The following is a 20,802-nucleotide window of genomic DNA, read 5'->3' as shown; positions in this document are numbered from 1 at the left end:
TAAGCACTTTATGACAGGGCTTTGCCTCCATATTGATGAACGCAGTGTTCCTGCTCAGAGCCAGCTGAAAAGGCTCAAATCAGTCCAGGGGGATTAGTCCTGCACAGCCTCTTTCTAATTTCAGTGATTACCAGGATGTTTTGCAAGGTTAGTTGACTGGTTAGAAGAACATATTTTAAAATAAATCAGATACAAGAACTCTAACGCCTGACACCCCTGTGGTCTGGGCAGAATCATTTGTCTTCCTGAAAGCTCCGTTTCCTCCCTTGTTAAAGGATAATAATTCCACCATGCCTACCCAACAGAAGTAGTGGGGTGAAGTGTAAAACGAACATTTCCTCAGGAACCTAAATATCTGAGTTCTTGTCTGGTCTTTGCTACCAACTAACTGACTGACTTAGGGTAACTTAGCCTCTCTGGACCTCACATTTCCCACCTCCAAGATAAATGGTTTGGATTAAATAACCTCACAAGTCCCTGTCAGCTCTGAAACCCCACGGACCTCTGAGAGAGTATGTGTCAGGTCATAGCTGTGACTCTGTTTACAGAACTGCACAGCATCCTATAAATGTAAGGTCAGCTCCCACCCGGTACCTAGCATACTGTCAACGTTCCATGTAGTCTTGTGGATGAATTAGTTATAATATGTCAAAAAAGATAGACTCGAAAGCCACTTTTGAAAAAAAGAAACAAAGAAATAAAAACCGGCATGAGTGGCAGATGTCCAGGTGGAGAGGGCCAGTGCTGTGTGTAATTTCTATCTTTTGCTGCTCTTCGCCTGGCTTTGTGAAATGCTAGAAAGTCTAGAGGGACATTTGCAAATCTGCCCACTGTCAATTCCACTCGTAGAGCAGTCCATCTTCTTGGGAGTGCGTGTGACCTTTGCAGGTTGTCGCATCCCGGGCGCAGCACCAAGTGATCCTCCAAGGGGGCTGGCGTGGAGTAGCAGACCCCGAGCCGTGGGGTGGTACAAGCGGCAGTTTCCGGGCCCAATGCCAACCTCCAGATAATTGCCAGCAGCAGGAGAGAGATGGTGGAGGTTGGCGGAGCCTGTCTCTGACAGATAGATTGTCTCCTGCTCACTGTGACAGCATCATGGCAGTGAGAAAGAAAGCCAAAATGCAGGCAGGCAGGAGAGAAGTAGGGAAGGGCACAAGGAAAGGGGCAGCCTCAGAAGGAGAGAAACAGAAACGGACAACAGAAGGGACAACTAAAGAAATAATAGGAAGACAAGAGATGGTGGTCACATAGGTACCAGCTAAAGAGAGAAAAAACATACAGAGGGAGACACAGGAGGGTCAGAGAGAGAGAGAGAGAAATGCAGAAACAAACGGAGAGAAGAAGAGAACACTATCTCTGTCACAGAGTGTCATCCCCTCACAAACCTCTGGAGATATTTGGGGGTTCAGCGAGAGAAGCAGTGCCTCCAGAGTCAACTGCCTGTGTGTGCAGAGGGGAAAATAAAAGAAAGAACCCAAGCAGCTCCATTTCCTCACGGAGCTGCACTGTTAGCAGTTGTGGTAACAAAGAGGGTTTTGTGAAAGCAGCCAGGCTTGCCTCCCATCCCAATTTTCTATCATCTCTCCAAGGCCCAGGACAGGGCAGTGATGGGCATGAGCCAGCAGTCCATGGCAGGGGTGATCTTTTCTTCCCTCCTCCTCTGGCCTCCCAAAGCAGAAAGTATCTTGTCATCCCAGACCTGGGCCCGAAGCCTCCCTCCCTCCTTTCTTCCCTCCCTCCCTCCCTTCATCCATCCATCCATGCATGCATCCATCCATCCTTCTCCCTCTCCCTTCCTCAGGGCCCTATCTCAAGAAAATCATGAAAGCATGCCTGGAACAATGGGCTCCCAGAATCAGTCAGCTAGGAGCCCACCTGACGCAAGAAATGCTTTCCTAGAGATGGAGCAGCTGTAGCAAGGTGTAAACTATGATGGGAGGAGCAGCCAGCTGCCTGGCTGACTGAGAGACAGCCATAGGGGAGGACTCTGGAAGGGCATGGATGCGTGGGAAGCCACATTGCTAAGTATGAAATGGAGAAAAGTGTCACACTGCAAATATAAGAGATGTCTGCTGGACAGGAAAAAAAAAGAAAGTGTCCTCCTGACTTTCTAGGTAGCCCAAGACCTGTTAATAACAAAAATGATGACAACTGACACTTACTGAGTGCTTTAAATAATTCTGGGCATTGGGTTAAACTATAGATTTTATCAGCCATGCTCCCACAAGGTCTGTAGTAGTATATCCCCACTTTGCAATGAGCCCTGCAGCTGGATTCTATGTACTTATCTCAGTCAGGTCAGAGTTTGTCATTCTGCACTAATTTACACAGATTTACTAATGTATTATATTACCTGGACATCCACTTTGTGTGAGACTCTGTGCTAGGATGTGGTTGACTGCGAGTACAGGGAGGTGTGGTAGAAAAGAAGTGGGTAGAGGGAAAAGATGATGGACAAAGACAAAGAGAGGCAGAATGAGGCCTGCACCCAGGGAACATGGAGTCTTCCAGAGGAGGGAGGGCATGTGCATCATAACTCATATCAGTACAAGTTAGAGAGCATGAAGTGAAGAATGTGCTAGCAAAGTTGAGCAGCATGTGAGATTCTTTCTGAATGAGAGAAACAGGGCATGGGTTCCATCTGAGCTGGGTCTTGAGGCATGAGTTCAAAACATGGGATTGTGACATACAGAGAGAAGATGCATCCTAGATAGATGGAATTGCCCAAGCCAAGGCACAGAGTCTGCAGAGACAGACCAAAAGTCAGGTGACCTAATGTCCTGCTGCACACTAGGAGGCTCTTTTAACTAATAGGGAAGTCATAAGAGAGAAGGCTAGCCAAGTAGATTGAGGGTGGATAAAAGGGAGAGTTAAATTCAGAATGCAATGGTCAGTGATTGGAGATGACTGAGCAGAAAAACAGAGGCAACCCAGCACCCTGTACACCTCTGTGAATGAATAAATGACCACATTCACTGATTCTTCCATTCAGCAAACATTCATTGTATGCCCACTGTGTGCCTGGCCCCACCTAGACAGATGGGCACATCTGTTAACAAAGCAGGTAGAGAACCCTTCTCCCGTGGAGCTCTAAGTCTTGCAGGGATATGTGTATTTTGTTTCTTATCTACTGATGATGATACAACGTCCATGTGGGTGTCACTTTTGGGGTACCTAAGCAGACAGGAATCAACCCCCAAGGAACCCACAGTGATGCTGTATAAGGATACCCAGTTTGGGGTAGCCAAGGACAGCACAGAGCATCCGGGACTTGTGATGGGAGAAGTCACCAACAGAAGAGATTATATTAGACAGAATTCTCTTGATTGCAATTAACAAATCAAACAGGCTCCAGCAGCAGAAGGTAATATACAGGCTCATATAGCCAAGCTCCTTAAAACCCAGCGATGGGAGCTGGCCTCACAAATAACTGGCGTTGGAGTTCTAATACCACCCATCCTTCAATCCCCATTTATGTTTCTCTGTGGATATTATGTCATTTGCCCCATATTGGCTGTTGTTGAGATTTGGCATCAGCCCCTGCAACTTCATAGCCTGACAGTTTAATAGCCACAGAGAAAAGTTGGCTTCCTCTGTCCAGCTCCCCTTGAAACTCACAGAGAAGGACTCTGAGTGGCCTGGCTTGGGTCACATGCCCATCTCTTCTCAGGCCAATCCAACAGCCAGGAAGGTGAGGTTCTATTCTGTACTCAGGCTGGGTTAACTGGTCCCCTTCATGGTCATAGGGACAGGAACGGAAACAAAACTAATAGATATACACTATTGGGATTGAGACAACTGAAAACTCACTTTACCTAATGGACAGTTATGCTAAGGGTAACCCCAGCAAGATACATAATATAAGGTAATTCCTACACAGTTAGTCTAGGACATTGGTAAATGTTACCAACCCACTCCACCCTCTCCCACACACAAATTAAGAAGTGATACATATAACGTAGAGAACGAAAAAACACACTGTGAATGAGCTATCCTGGAGGAGGGGGAGGTAGATCATTCTAAAGACAGTGTGGGAGGTATGGGGAGAGTGGGGTTGTTCAGAACAAAACCAGGTAGAAGCAAGTTCCAGGGCTCACCAGAACTGCATCAGCACAGCCACCTGCCTGTATTCCCAGAGAATCAAGGCAGCGCTGCACCCCCTCTTCTACCAGCCACCACCCCCACCTCCCAGCAGGATCAGGAAGCTTGGTCAGGAGTAGTGCCTTCCGCTGGAGGCTCTTCATTTGCTGAGAAGGCCAGCCCTGCAGGAAATCCCGAGCTAAGGAACAAGAACAATTTGAAAGGATGCAGGAGGCATTAAGCCAAAATGGTTCTCCAGGGGCTGGCGGGGCTAAATGGAAACTCAGGCAAAGAAAACAAAAGGAGGATAGAGTGGAGCCATCATTCATGGAAGAAAAAGAATGCTTACCATCAAGGAAAAGGAAATATCTTCACTAGGAAGGAGAAATCAAAAGGAAAATAAGGAAAAATTTTAGCAAAAATCAGTGCTTTCAAAATGCATTTAATCATCTAGAGAAGAGTTCCAGAAACTTAGAAAAGAGGCAGAGCTTGTTCTGGTATAAAGAATATTAGACAACAAGCAGAAGTTGGGCAGTCTGGCCTCTCTTGTGCCAGTGATATACTGTGTGGTCTTGGACTCTTGACTTTATTTTCCTGTTTGTAAATTAAGCCAACAATCCCTGCATTGCCTACAACACAGTATCATGTGAAGGCCCACTGAGATAATGGAAGGGCAGCAGTTTTTAAAATATTAGGCAACTCCATCGTAATTAATTAGCCTAGGTGAATAATTAGAAAATGATGGTTAGAAATTGGGTCACTCTAACCTGGAAGGGAAGAAGCCGTGAAAGAGGTTAAGGCTTAGTACTCCCCAGAGGAAGTGATGTGTTTGTGAAGTCTTAAAAATTATGTCCACCTGCTGTTAGAGGGAGTGAAGAGCATCCAGAGAAAGGAAACAGTATGGACCAAGGCAAAGGCAAGAAGGTGTGAAAAGGAAAGCTCCCAGTTTGGGGCATGTCTGTGAACACCTGAAGAGTGGGAGAAGGCTGGAGAAGTAGGAAGGGCCACATTATAAAAGAGCTTGGACTTATGCAGCAGGTATGGGGAGCTATGAAAGGAATGGTAGCAGGGAAACAATACTGTCAGATTCTTTTATAGCTGTTTGTAAAAATACAGGGAGTTGAAAAGTAGAGAAAATCCCCAAATGAAGTGTGATGGGACTCTAAAAGTATTCTGATTTATTTTAACTGAAGGAATTGTATTTCTCTCCCACTCTTTATACATCTCCAGGCTTTTGTCTTTATATGTACTGCCTTTTAGCTTAATAAAAGCTGTTGCTATGTTTTTTGGTGCATAAATATTCATAATGCTTAGACCATCATTGCAGGTTTCAATAAAGTTTCTATCTTTGTGTCATTTACTGTTTTGAGCCCTGAACTCAACCTGTCTGATACATGCCTGATACGAAAACTAAGATTTCTAGTTTTTTGTTTTTATTTGCTTGCTTGCCTTTTTCCTTCCTTTTATTTTCAACTTTCCAGTCACTTTGTTTTAATTGTGTCTTTTGCTTACAACACAAAATTGTTCTTTACACTGTAACTTAAATGGAGAATCTATTTATTTTGACCGATACATTTTTACTTTTATATTTTTTGATGTCATAGATGTGCTTGGACTCAGTTTAGACATCACATACTTTCTATTGCCTCTTTTTATCTTTCACTAGCAGTTATGGTTTGTTATATTTTAATTTGGTTTGTGTGTAGGTTCATAGAGATAGTTGGGAAGGTTTTAATATTTTTTATTCTTTATTGTTTATCTTTACAATAATTTATATAGTATGTTTAATCCTCTGTATCCTTAGTAGCTATTGACTGTCACCTCTGCAAGATAACGAAATGTATATATTTCCTCTTCTGTAGCCTCTCAGTTTTCTACTCTTACCGAATTTTAATTAATCATGATAATGATGATGATGATAATGATATTTCTGCTAATCTCAACCTTATACTTTTTAATAAACATTTCCTTCTATTAGATTTATTAGCACTAAGTGGTAACCTTTGACCTTTGACTACCTTCTCTTTCTCTTCAACTTCTGAAATTTTTTAGCTTCAGTGTTTTAAAATGTTATTTTAGTTCATTAATACTTACATTGTTTTCTCAAATCATAATTGCCACAGTGTGTGTGTGTGTGTGTGTGTGTTGTAATCCTCAAGGCATTAAAAACCCACCACCAGTTCTTCTGCCATAGTTTCTTCATTTTCTACTGATTAAATTTCAGCCTCCACTTTCTTCAAGATGAGATCAGATAACTACATTTTCTGCATTATTAGAATGTGTGGTGAAGCATTTGTACTTGAACAACAGCTTGAGTTTAACAAAATTTTACTGTTTCTTATTTGTTCTTAGTGAGGTTTTATAAGCATCATGTTGCTATTGGAAAACTCTGACACCAACCTGATTTTCCCTCTTAGAAAATAAATTCTGGTTTTGATCTTGGTTTTGTTTTGTTTGTTTTGCTTTTTGTTTGTTGGGATGGCAAGAGAGTCTTTCTTTACCATTGGGTATCGTTTCTGTATCAATTTTTCCTGAGACGGTTTATGTTTTGTTTGTTTTGCCTTGCTTTGTAGGCAGATTTCAATATTTTATTTTAGAAAACTATTTTGTAATTATACTTCTCCAAATACATTTTCTATTCTATATGTTTTAGTATTCTTCAAGTACTACATTTATGCATAACCATAGATCTATTGTATATGTTTTATCTTCCATTTCTATCATGTTCCTTCTTATTCCTTTTTAACTATCCATTTTCATTGTGTTCTGCTCTCTTGATCAATCCTGTTCTTAAGTCTGTTTTTGTATCTTGAGCAGTTTCTTTTCATCTTCTTGTTGCTGCTGATGAGTCCCTAATTTTGGTAATGACTCTTTGTTTCTCCTTCACATCTTTCTTGAGCTCTGCTAGCTCATTTTTTGCTCTTTCAGTTGTCTTGACATTTCTTTCTTGATATTTTATTTTATATAATGATTTGTTTCATTAAGGCTTGTTGTTTTCTATTTGTATGTTTGTCTATGATCTCTTTTTTATTATACTTTAAGTTCTCGGATACATGTGCAGAACGTGCAGGTTTGTTACATAGGTATACACATGCCGTGGTGGTTTGCTGCACCCATCAACCCATCATCTACATTAGAGATGTCTCCTAATGCTCTCCTTCTCCTAGCCCCCGACCCCATGACAGGCCCCACTGTGTGATGTTCCCCTCTCTGTGTCCATGTGTTCTCATTGTTCAACTCCCAATTATGAGTGAGAGCATGCAGTGTTTGGTTTACAGTTCCTGTGTTAGTTTGCTGAGAATGATGGTTTCCAGCTTCATCCATGTTCCTGCAAAGGACATGAACTCATTCTTTTTTTATGGTCGCATAGTATTCCATGGTGTATATGTGCCACATTTTCTTTATCCAGTCTATCATTGATGGGCATTGGGGTTGGTTCCAAGTCTTTGCTATTGTGGATAGTGCTCCAATAAATACACGTGTGCATGTGTCTTTATGGTAGAATGATTTATATTTATTTGGGTATATACCCAGTAATGGCATTGCTGGGTCAAATGGTATTTCTGGCTCTAGATCCTTGAGGAATCGCCACACTGTCTTCCACAGTAGCTGAATTAATTTACACTCCCACCAACAGTGTAAAAGCATTCCTATTTTCCACATCCTCTCCAGTGTCTGTTGTTTCCTGACTTCTTAATGATTGCCATTCTAACTGGTGTGAGATGGTATCTCATTGTGGTTTTGATTTGCATTTATCTAATGATCAGTGATGATGAGCTTTTTTTATATGTTTGTTGGTCACATACATGTCTTCTTTTGAGAAGCATCTGTTCATATCCTTCACCCACTTTTTGATGGGGTTGTTTGTTTTTTCTTCTTAATTTGTTTAAGTTTCTTGTAGATTCTGGATATTAGCCCTTTGTCAGATGGATAGATTGCAAAAATTTTCTCCCATTCTGCAGGTTGCCTGTTCACTCTCTTGATAGTTTCTTTTGCTGCACAGAGGCTCTTTAGTTTAATTAGATCCCATTTGTCATTTCTGGCTTTTGTTGCCATTGCTTTTGGTGTTTTAGTCATGAAGTCTTTGCCCATGCATATGTCCTGAATGGTATAGCCTAGGTTTTTCTCTAGGGTTTTTGTGGTTTTAGGCCTTACGTTTAAGTCTTTAATCCATCTTGAGTTAATTTTTGTATAAGGTGTAAGGAAGGGGTCCAGGTTCAGTTTTCTGCATATGGCTAGCCAGTTTTCCCAACACCATTTATTAAGCAGGGAATCCTTTCCCTATTTCTTGTTTTTGTCAGGTTTGTCAAAGATGAGATGGTTGTAGATGTGTGGCATTATTTCTGAGGACTCTGTTCTGTTCTATTGGTCTATGTATCTGTTTTGGTACCAGTACCATGCTGTTTTGGTTACTGTAGCCTTGTAGTATAGTTTGAAGTCAGGTAGCGTGATGCCTCTAGTTTGTTCTTTTTGCTTAGGATTGTCTTGGCTACATAGGATCTTTCTTGGTTCCATATGAAATTTAAAGTAGTTTTTTCCAATTCTGTGAAGAAAGCCAATAGTAGCTTGATGGGGATAGCATTAAATCTATAAATTATTTTGGGCAGTATGGCCATTTCATAATATTGATTCTTCCTATCCATGAGCATGAAGTGTTTTTCCATTTGTTTATGTCCTCTCTTATTTCCTTGAGCAGTGGTTTGTAGTTCTCCTTGAAGAGGTCCTTCACATCCCTTGAAAGTTGTATTCCTAGATATTTTATTCTCCTTGTAGCAGTTGCGAATGGGAGTTCACTCATGATTTGGCTCTCTGTTTATCTATGATTGGTGTATAGGAATGCTTGTGATTTTTGCACATTGATTTTGTATCCTGAGACTTTGCTGAAGTTGCTGATCAGCTTAAGGAGATTTTGGGCTGAGACAATGGGGTTTTCTAAATATACAATCATGTCATCTGCAAATAGAGACAATTTGACTTCCTCTCTTCCTATTTGAATATCCTTTATTTTTTTTCTCCTGCCTGATTGCCCTGGCCAGAACTTCCAACACTATGTTGAATAGGAGTGGTGAAAGAGGGCATCCTTGTCTTGTGCCAGTTTTCAAAGGAAATGCTTCCCATTTTTGCCCATTCATTATGATATTGGCTGTGGGTTTTTTGTAACTAGGTCTTAATATATTGAGATACATTCCATCAACACCTAGTTTATTGAGAGTTTTTAGCATGAAGGGGTGTTGAATTTTATTGAAGGCCTTTTCTGCATCTATTGAGATAATCACGTAGTTTTTGTCATTGGTTCTGTTTATGTGATGGATTACATTTATGATTTGTGTATGTTGAACCAATCTTGCATCCCGGGGATGAAGCCAACTTGATCATGGTGGATAAGCTTTTTGATGTGCTGCTGGATTTGGTTTGCCAGTATTTTATCGAGGATTTTTGATCAATGTTCATCAGGGATATTGGCCATAAATTTTCTTTTTTTGTGTGTGTCTGCCAGGTTTTGGTATAAGGATGATGCTGGCTCAATAAAATGAGTTAGGGAGGATTCCCTCTTTTCCTATTGTTTGGAATAGTTTCAGAAGTAATGGTACCAGGTCCTCTTTGTACCTCTCGTATAATTTAGCTGTGAATCCATCTGGTCCTGGGCTTTTTTTGGTTGGTAGGCTATTAATTATTGCCTCAATTTCAGAACTTGTTATTGGTCTATTCAGGGATTTGACTTCTTCTTGCTTTAGTCTTGGGAGAGTGTATGTGTCCAGGAATTTATCCATTTCTTCTAGATTTTCTAGTTTGTTTGTATAGAGGTGCTTATAGTATTCTCTGATAGTAGTTTGTATTTCTGTGGGATCAGTGGTGATATCCTCTATCATTTTTTATTGTATCTATTTGATTCTTCTCTCTTTTCTTCTTTATTAGTCTGGCTAGAAGTCTATCTATTTTGTTAATCTTTTCAAAAAACCAGCTTCCAGATTCATTAATTTTTTGAAGGGTTTTTCATGTCTCTATCTCCTTCAGTTCTGCTCTGATCTTAGTTATTTCTTGTCTTCTGTGAGCTTTTGCTCTTGCTTCTCTAGTTTTTTTAATTGTGATGTTAAGGTGTCGATTTTAGATCTTTCCCACTTTCTCCTGTGGGTATTTAATGCTATAAATTTCCCTTTAAACACTGCTTTATCTGTGTCCCAGATATTCTGGTATGTTGTGTCTCTCTCATTGGTTAAAAAGAACTTATTTCTTTCTGCCTTAATTTCCTTATGTACCCAGTATTCATTCAGGAGCAGGTTGTTTAGTTTCCATGTAGTTGTGTAGCTTTGAGTGAGTTTCTTAATCCTGAGTTCTAATTTGACTGCACTGCGGTCTGAGAGACTGTTATGATTTCCGTTCTTTTGCATTTGCTGCGGAGGGTTTTACTTCCAATTATATGGTCAATTTTAGAATAAGTGTGATGTGGTGTTGAGAAGAATGTATATTCTATTGACTTGGGGTGGGGAGTTCTTTAGAAGTCTGCTTGGTCCAGAGCCAAGTTCAAGTCCTGAATATCCTTGTTAATTTACTGTCTCGTTGATCTGTCAAATATTGACAGTGGGGTGTTAATATACTATTATTGTGTGGATAGAGACCTATAACGTCTCTTCATAGGTCTCTAAGAACTTGCTTTATGAATATGGGTGCTCCTGTATTGGGTACATATATTTAGGATATATATTTCAGATATAGATATATATTTAGGAGATATATATATATATATATGATAGTTAGCTCTTCTTGTTGCGTTGATCCCTTTACCATTATGTAATGCCTTTCTTTATCTTTCCTGATCTTTGTTGGTTTAAAGTCTGTTTTATCAGCGAATAGGATTGCAACCCCTGCTGTTTCTTGCTTTCCATTTGCTTGGTCCTCCTCCATCTCTTTATTTTAAGCCTATGTGTGTCTTTGTATGTGAGATGTGTCTTCTGAATACAGCACACTAATGGGTCTTGACTCTGTATCCAATTTTCCGGTCTGTGTCTTTTAATTGGAATATTTAGCCCATTTACATTTAAGGTTAAGATCATTATGTGTGAATTTGATCCTGTCATTATGATGTTAGCTGGTTATTTTGCCCATTAGTTGATGCAGTTTCTTCATAGTGTTGATGGTCTTTACACTTTGGTATGTTTTTGCAGTGGCTGGTCCCGGTTTTTCCTTTCCATGTTTAGTGTTTCCTTTAGGAGCTTTGTAAGGCAGGCCTGGAGGTGACAAAATCTCTCAGCATTTGCTTGTCTGTAAAGGATTTTATTTCTGCTTCTCTTATGAAGCTTAGTTTGGCTGGATATGAAATTCTGGGTTGAAAATTCTTTGCTTTAAGAATGTTGAATATTGGCCCCCACTCTCTTCTGGTTTGTAAGGTTTCTTCAGAGAGATCCACTCTTAGTCTGATGGGCTTCCCTTTGTGGGTAACCCGACCTTTCTCTCTGACTGCCCTTAACGTTTTTTCCTTAATTTCAACCTTGGTCAAGCTGATGATTATGTGTCTTGGGGTTGCTCTTCTCGAGAAGTATCTTTGTGGCGTTCTCTGTAACTTCCTGAATTTGAATGTTGGCCTGTCTTGCTAGGTTGGGGACGTTCTCCTGAATAATACCCTGAAGAATTTTTTCCAATTTGGTTCCATTCTCCCCATCACTTTCAGGTACACCAGTCAAACGTAGGTTTGGTCTTTTCACATAGTCCCATATTTCTTGGAGGCTTTGTTTGTTCCTTTTCATTCTTTTTTCTCTAATCTTGTCTTCATGCTTTATTTCATTAAGTTGGTCTTCAGTCTCTGATATCCTTTTTTCCACTTGATCAGTTTGGCTATTGATAACTTGTGTATGCTTCACAAAGTTCTTGTGCTGTGTTTTTCGCTCCATCAGGTCATTTATGTTCTTCTCTAAACTGGTTATTCTAGTTAGCAATTACTCTAACCTTTTTTCAAGGTTCTTAGGTTCCTTGCATTGGGTTAGAACATGCTTCTTTAACTTGGAGGAGTTTGTCATTACCCACCTTCTGAAGCCTACTTCTGTCAGTTCATCAAACTCATTCTCCATCCAGTTTTGTTCCCTTGCTGGTGGGGAGTTGTGATCCTTTGGAGAAGAGGTGTTCTGGTTTTTGGAGTTTTCAGTGTTTTTGCACTGGTTTTTCCTCATCTTCATGGATTTATCTACTTTTGGTCTTTGATGTTGGTGACCTTCGGATGGGGTTTTTGTGTGGACATCCTTGTTGTTGATGTTGATGCTATTCCTTTCTGTTTGTTAGTTTTCCTTCTAACAGCGAGGTCCCTCTCCAGCAGGTCTGCTGGAGCTTGCTGGAGGTCCACTCCAGACCCTGTTTGCCTGGGTATCACCAGTGGAAGCTGCAGAACAGCAAAGATTGCTGCTCGTTCCTTCCTCTGGATGCTTTGTCCCAGGGGGGCACCCACCAGATGCCAGCCGGAGCTCTCCTGTATGAGGTGTCTAGGTGTCTGCTGACCCCTGCTGGAAGGTGTCTCCCAGTAAGGAGGCATGGGGGGTCAGGGACCCACTTTAGGAGGCAGTCTGTCCCTTAGCAGAGCTCAAGCGCTGTGCTAGGAGATCCACTGATCTCTTCAGAGCCGGCAGGCAGGAACATTTAAGTCTGCTGAAGCTGCACCCACAGCTGCCCCTTTCCCCTAGGTGCTTTGTCCCAGAGAGATGGGAGTTTTATCTATAATCCCCTGACTGGGGCTGCTGCCTTTCTTTCAGAGATGCCCTGCCCAGGGAGGAGGAACCTAGAGAGCAGTCTGGCTACTGCAGATTTGTCGGGCTGCGGTGGTATCCAGTGGGTTTGAACTTCCGGGTGGCTTTGTTTACACTGTGAGGGGAAAACCACCTACTCAAGCCTCAATAATGGCAGACGCCCTCCCCCAACCAAGCTCGAGCATCTCAGGCTGACTTCAGACTGCTGTGCTGGCAGCAAGAATTTCAAGCCAGTGGATCTTAGCTTGCTGGGCTCCATGGGGGTGGGGTCCACTAAGCTAGACCACTTGGCTCCCTGGCTTCAGTCCCCTTTCCAGGGGAGTGAACGATTCTGTCTCACTGGCATTCCACGTGCCACTGGGGTATGAAGAAAAACTCCTGCAGTTAGCTTGGTGTCTGCCCAAACAACCAACCAGTTTTGTGCTTGAAACCCAAGGCCCTGGTGGTGTAGGCACCCAAGGGAATCCCCCGGTCTGTGGGTTGCAAAGACCATGGGAAAAGCGTAGTATCTGGGGCGGAATTCACTGTTCCTCAAGGCACAGTCCCTCACGGCTTCCCTTGATTAGAGGAGGGAGTTCTTCAACCCTTTGTGCTTCCTGGGCAAGGCAATGCCCCACCCTGCTTCTGCTCACCCTAAATGGGCTGCACCCACTGTCTAACCAGTCCCAATGAGATGAGCCGTGTACCTCAGTTGGAAATGCAGAAATCACCTGCCTTCTGTATTGATCTCACTGAGAGCTGCAGACTGCAGCTCTATTTAGCCATCTTGCCAGTCACCGTCTATGATACTTTGCTTAGCACAGTTTCTTTAGCTGATTGTAACACAATTTGGTATGTGTTCTTTGTGTTTCCTTTGATCATTACCTTCTTTTCTTGCAGTATCTTTGTAGAGTTCTTCTGATGGTTTCTGTTTGATTCTGGCTCGTATTTGGCTGAGATAAGCTCTTTCTTAACCAGCTATTTTGCAGAAAAAGGAAGGCGTGAAGGGCCAGCCTATAGTGTCAACGAGTAGCATCTCTCTAGTTTATAGGGATGTGCCTGACAACACACAAGGTTGTGTGTATGGATATGTGTATGTGTTGATTTAGCGTTTACCTTTTTCCAGAAAGAAAAAAAGAGACTGGCAGTTGCCAAGACCAATTCATGTGGAACCTATCTTCTCTAACCTTCCTTCCTAACAGACAAACTTAAATAGAATTTTTAAGTGTTATCTTATTTATACCACATCCCTTTTCTTAATGGAAGAGTCCAGCGATGCTTTCACAGGCAGCCCATTCACCTTAGACCAGTTGTCTCCACAAAAGACGGTGTTGGGTCTGCCCTCTTTGGCAAACTCTGTGCTCTGCGAGCTTTGCTTGAGGTCTTTGGCAGCAGACATCTTTCAGCATCTCCTTCCTCAACAAAGGTGAGGTTTGCATTTCTGTTTCTTCTTCTTATTTTTGTCTTGGAGCAAATTCAAAAGGAAGTGAGCAGAGCTATCTTAACAACACTGTCTTAAAAGTAAAGCTCTTTTTAAAAGGTTATGTATCCCAATTTTGCCTCCCCTAAATCTCTAGCACCTAATGCTATATCTGACAAAGAGAAAATGCTCAGTCAATGTTTGTTAATATTAATAACTAATAATAAAATGAATAAAAGAATGAACAAACAATTCTCAAATGTAATAATTGAGATATAACTGTATTTCAGGCCTGTCTTCAAAAGAACTTTAACAACAAATTCTCCTTGATCTTCCTTGCAACAGCGTAATAAAGCATACTTCCCAGGGCTTGTCATGGCTCTGACATCTCCTGCCTACTTTTTTCTCAACCTTTGTTACGTCTTCTCAGCATACTGTTCTCACTCACTCTCTGTGCCAAGTCAGAGCACCTAGCACACAGGAAATAGTGAATTCTACAGGAAGACTCTATATAGTCGGTTTTTCTTTTCCTAGTCTGGCATCTAGCCTCAATTTTTATGGATGCATTTTGAATTTGTTTCTCTTTGGCTTGCTTCTAAAATTGGAAAAGCTCTATATCTGCTTTGCCATAAATCTTCAGAAAATCAAAGGCTTAATGATGCTGTTTTACCCCTGTTTGGGTAAGGAATGGAAATAATCACATTACCCACAGCACCAGGCCTCTGAGCCCCCAAAGGTCTGCACTCTGTCCAGATGTGGCCAGGGAGGAAGGATCCTTTGGGAAATGGAACATTGCAAGACATGAACCTTTATTGCACCCCTCGTAAATTCCATGGGGGTCTTCATCATGGGTGTGGAAGAGTGGATGGCTTTCTCCGAGAAAGGATCTGCATGGTTCAGTAAGCAGGGCTAGCAGAGTCCAGGTTTCTCTCTGGTTTCCATTTCAAAAGAAAGGGAGCCTTTGACTTAAGGAAGCTACCCATAAGTCCCCCCAAAACAAAAAGTATGTCTCAGACTATTCTTATGCCTTCCATATGAAGATATGATAGGTTTTGAGAAGTATATGTGCTCATTTCTGATTTGCTTGAGTCTACAAGTAACAAACACCAAAAACTTTGCTCTCTGCCCAAAATATTTCAGTGTCTAATCCCAGACAAGATTCTTCATTTCTTTTAGAGATCATCAATGGATTCTTTTCTTTCTTTTCTTTCTTCACCTTGAGTTTCCAGACCTCTTCAAAATGCTCATGTCCTATACTCTGTACTTTTCTCACTGCTGAGCTGAAGGCAATAGGCTGCCCACACCTGCCCATGCCTGTCTCCTCAGAGTGTTCATGCCTACCTGGATATCAACACTAAGATAGGTAGGACAGCAGGAAAGGGAAGGCCCAAGGGATGCATGCCTGTAGTCTACATCAGTGTTCTCACCAGGAGTACAATGACCAGTCATCTCTGCCCACAGCCAGGTACATCAGTGCTCTTTCTTCCAAACAAACACACATTGAGATTACACAGCCCACATAACCAGAGCAGAGCTGCCCTTACATGCCTGAAAACTCATGCCCACTGCCACCTTCCCCCTCCCCTGGGGGTCTGCATGGGCTTTCATTAGGGGCACCAAGCATCTTGGCTTGCCAGGAGCAGTCCCAACTAATGTCTGGTGTCCTGTCCAGAGAAACATTTGTCCCAGTCAAAAGTAATTTTTCTAATAGTAAATTATGTGTTCTCTCTAATTTAATGTTTAATTTTTAAAAAGCAGCATGAGTCAGAATGCTTCTGGTTATAACAAAAGTTCTTTTCTTCTTCCCAGTTTGTATATATATATATACACACACACACACACACACACACACACACACACACACATATTAGGACTCACTAAGAAAATGAGGCAGGCAGAGAGACCTGAAGTCCAGGTACACAAAAGACCTGGGGCAGATGATTGGTAAAGTTTAAAAAGTAAGCACTGGCAGAGTTGTCAGATGGGCTAAGAGAAGTTTTGTGTGAGGCTTGAGGGAGGAACCAATCCCCAAAATTAGGAGGACGCAGGATTCCAGGATCAGGGGAAATGTTTCGCAATAATACAATCCCCAGGCCAGGTTTTGGAGGACAGGCATTTTATGTGTCTCTCTCCCCTCTCTCCTCCCTCTTTGTGCCTGCATATTCTAGCCAATAATGCACCAGTGATTTTTCTCTGTTATTTCATTTATGGCAATGACTTCAGGTCTTGTGTCTGGTCATAATGGTGATCTGTGTATGCCATCTACACTGGGCATGGCTAATGAATCCTATTTTATTTCTTAATTAAGAATTTGAAAGTGCCGCAAATTACTGCAATTAACATGGATTTTCTTCCTCATTTATTTACTTATTTAGATGCCTGAAATTGCACCCTTAGCTTAAACCAACCACAGAGTTCAGAGCTTGTTAAAATATATAGCATTCATTAAAATATTTACTCTTCCCCAACAGTAAGGGTTGCAATTTGCAAATGGTGGTGGTATCTATGTATACAAAATGCTTCCAAAAAAATCTACTGGATAAATTCAGTTTATCCGGCTTAGTAATTTAAAAAGTTGAATTTATTGATAATGCTTTGTGCAACTGAAAAAGAACTTAGGATTTTCAAACTAGCCTGTTGTTATGTTGACTTCGACCAGGGAAATTGTTGTTTTCCCTTTCAAAGTTCATGAAGACTATGAGTGTCGCCACATTTTCAGGACTTCTGTGTCCATTGAAAGAGAAGAATAACAATTTGAGGGTGGTTGCATTTATCAGACTTATTTCAAAACAATGGTACTTTGAAAATTATTTAGTTTCAAATTTATCTCATAGTTTTCAAGATTCAAACTTAGTTTTCTTTCCTGGGTTCTTGTTTGGAGCTTTGGTTTTGATTTCTAACTGGTTTTCATGGAGACAGCTCAAGATAAAGTAGTTAAAATTAACCAAAAACACACTTCAAACTACAGCCAGCAGGAGTGTAAATGAATACAATCCTACCAGAAAGTGATTGGGGAATAGCATATCAAAAGCTTTAAAAACTGCATACCCATTGAAAGCCAGCTGTTCTACTTCAAGGAATTTATCCTTAGGAAAGAAGAATGTGTACCAATGTTTAAGTACAATAATATTCCTGCAGCCCTGTTTATAATAGCAAAACAAAATAACCAAAACGTGCAGCAACAAAAGATTGAGTAAATTATCATACAGACATATTAAAATATGAAGCAGCTATTTAAAATTATGTGATTTGTATCAGTTATCTATGGCTGTTTTACACCAAAACTTAGCAGCTTAGAACAACAAATTTATTGTCTCACAGTTTCTGAGGGTCTGGAATCTGGGCTTGGCTTAACTCGATCCTCTGACTCAGATCTCTCACAGGGCTACACTGAAGGTATTTGCTGGAGCTACAATCCCCTCAAGGCTTAACATGGAGAGGATTCACTCTCAAGTTCATTCAAGTGATTGTTGGCAGGATTCAGCTCCTCCTGGGCTGGTCTCCCTTAGCTCCTTGACATGGGCATTTCTGTAGGGCAGGCAGTTTGTGACATGGCAGTTGGCTCCATTGCAGAAAGCAAGCCAGAGAATAAGAGAGGGTGAGCAAGAAGATAGAGTATTTTTGTAACCTAATCTCAGAAATGATATCCCAACAATACTGCAATATTCTATTTGTTAGATGTAAGTCAAAGGTTCAGCCCACACTCGAGTGGAGGGGATCACATAGTTACACAATGGTGAGAACACAAGGGGGTGGTGATCAAAGGGAATCGTCTTAGAACCTTTCTACCACAGAGTTGAAGTTTATTTGCTGGCAAAGAATATTAATTAATATCTTATTCAATGAAAGAAAAGGTCAAAAACACCATGGACAATAGGATCCCTGTTTTGTAAACTAAAACCAATAGAAAATATATATGCAAATATACATAAATATTCATGAAACACTGGGTTAACAGTAGTTGTATCTAGATGGTGGGATAACAGATGAGTTTTATGTCCTATTCCCTAATTTTTATTTTCTTTTTTTTTTGTAAGAGGAACATGTGTTTTTTATAATTTTTAAAAGAGTAAATATTATTACATTTTCAAAAAGCAATTTAAACACTAAAGACTTCTTGATTCTGACCTCCACTCTCTTTACAGGATTGTTTCTTGCTTACTACTTGCAGTCGACTAAGTAGAGGTTCATAAGACCTTTATAGAACCACTGATACCACTGTGACCAAGGAAACTGTGAGTATGTTCTAGAACTTGTTTCTTTGTTTGTGTCTTCAAAACAGCTGCTATCAGCAATAATTAAACCATAAAAAACTGAAATTGTTTTTCCCTCTGGGGTGATTATAACCACATGGGAGCTGTGATGAGAGGTGGGTCCTGTGAAGAGCTCCTCCTTAAGTCTTCCCCACTCCATTCTGGTTGCTTCCAGACAAGTGGTAACAATAATCACATGCCCATCTCCTCTTAAAAATTTAAAAGGGATAGGTTCTATTTATATGTCAAAAATAGATGAACAGATCTGACACTGCTGAACATAATTGCAAATTTGAAAATGGAGCGAATGGGTGAGAGAAAAGATAAAGCCATTAATAGCCTCCATATTTCATTAGTTTCCCTGCCTCATGCCATCAGGGGCGTCTGAGTTGGGATGCCACTGATTTGGGGTTGGAATGATTTCCCCAGCAATGTAAAGTTTATCGGAAGGTCACTTGCTGATAGAAACTACTGTTTTGCCAGGCATCGATTTATTGGTTGTTTGACAAGCAGACCAGCTGTTCTATACCTACATAGAACACAAAGAAAGCTGCTCAAGATGGATGCGCTGGCATCAGTGGGAGAGGAGGGTAACAGCCTCAAAGATAGCAGAGAATTAGGATTAGGTCTGAAATACTGGTGGATCTCTTTTCATTGGGATCTATAATAGAATAGCTGTTGTAATAGATAATATTCAAACTTTGGTGGCTTCACAAAACAGATCATTTTTCACTCATATAATAGCCAAAAGAGTTTTTGTCCAAGCGATGGTCTGTGGTTTGTCCATCTTCTAGGTCTGTGGTTTCTCCATTTTCTAGGGCCTCTGAGTTGCATGTTTGGTCCTCTGTATCTAGCTGGGTTGATTGGGAAGGAGAAAATGAAGATGACACCCCCACTTCCTACCCACCTTGGCCTAAAATTGGCACACATCACTTTCATTCATACCTCACTGGTGAAAACTAATCATATGGGCCTCTCCTTGATGAAAGAGGCCCTGAGGTAGTCTCTGGCTGGTAGTTACTTCCCCACAATTCCACCATGCAGAAGGGTAGCACACACCGTGGGCGCCGTCAGGAAAGATCGTAGCATTAGAACCTTCTTGCTGAGGAAATTTTTACTGGCATTCATATATGCCTCACAGAGCAGGGATTAGTTAACTTTTCAATGACTCTTTGAATGATCAATTGTTCTTCCCTATATGGAGGAACTTCTAATGCCAGCTATATGCCCTTCTCATGGTTAAGTCAATAAGCCACTGGCAACAAGGTCCTACAGATTCTAGGTTTCAAGGTTGTTCTCCACTGGAAGTGGTAGGTGTGCCTGCCAGTGCTGGAAGTCAGCAGAACTCACTGGGGTCTCAAGATACTAACTTTCAATCAATCAATCAATCAATCAATCTCTCTCTCTCTCTCTCTGCTTTAGTTTTTTTATTTCTTGGCTGGTTGGCTGTTTTTTTCTTTTTTTGAGTGTGTGTATATGTGTAATGACAATAATAAGGTATGCCTCTTGGGCTTGTTTTAAAGTCCCAAGGAGATAATTTAAGAAAGAGTACAATACACATTATCTCAACACATAGGTGGCTTTTCCAGCAAGTAGCCACATATGTAAATAAGCCCAGAAGTGCCTTACCAACACTACCACAATTGCTGTTTCTTATAATATCATTGTTATTAATAGGCTACTATTATAATGATTAACACTACTGCCAAAGATAAAATCATAACATCTCTTCTATAGTGCTTCAGCATTTATTTACTTGATTCTCATGACAACCTTGTATAGTGAAAAGGAGACTCGCTGTGATCACATCTATTTCATAGATGAAAGAAATGGCCCTCAGGGAGGTCAAGGGATAATGACCATGATGATCACATGATAGCCCAGTCAAAGTGACCACTTGGTTCTCAAACCCTGGCCTTTTAAGTCAAAATTGTATTACTACACCAAATGTAAAATGGCATCTTACCAAAATAAATGGAATCTTTGAAGAGACTTAGTCTCAATTCCTCATTGTTCAGATGATTTGGGATACCTGGGAAGATTATTCTTTTTTATTCCACTACATGCTACTGACCTCAGGTCATCTTACTTTTTTCAAGACTGGTCAGCCTAATTGCACCTGGGTTGGTGAGGAGGAGCAAATAGTGTTAATGTTGGTGATGTCAGTTTACAGAGGCCATAATGTAGAGGGTTCTTGGAAATTTCTCCAAGGAATGTGAGTGGGGCCCCAAGAGGGAAGAAAATGGGTGCCCTCCAGTTTGGTATGTTTGGAAACAACACTGTGTGACCAGCATCACAAACCCTAGTAGGCAGGTGACAGTCTGAAATCAACTTCTTGGTT

The 20,802-nt window shown here is 41.0% G+C and overlaps 1 protein-coding gene across 2 annotated transcripts in view; it reads left to right on the top strand.

The window, feature by feature from the left end:
• The window catches only part of LOC105499549 (solute carrier family 14 member 2), a 485,447-nt gene that overhangs the window by 272,465 nt on the left and 192,180 nt on the right, over positions 1-20,802 (top strand). For both annotated transcript variants that reach the window (XM_011772176.3, XM_011772179.3), the window contains one exon: positions 18,354-18,443. The gene's annotated coding sequence lies outside the window, so the exon portion shown is untranslated. The remainder of the gene's footprint in view (positions 1-18,353; positions 18,444-20,802) is intronic.

Source organism: Macaca nemestrina, chromosome 19, assembly GCF_043159975.1.
Source record: "Macaca nemestrina isolate mMacNem1 chromosome 19, mMacNem.hap1, whole genome shotgun sequence".
Taxonomy (NCBI): domain Eukaryota; kingdom Metazoa; phylum Chordata; class Mammalia; order Primates; family Cercopithecidae; genus Macaca; species Macaca nemestrina.
This window is presented reverse-complemented; position numbering and strand designations above follow the sequence as displayed.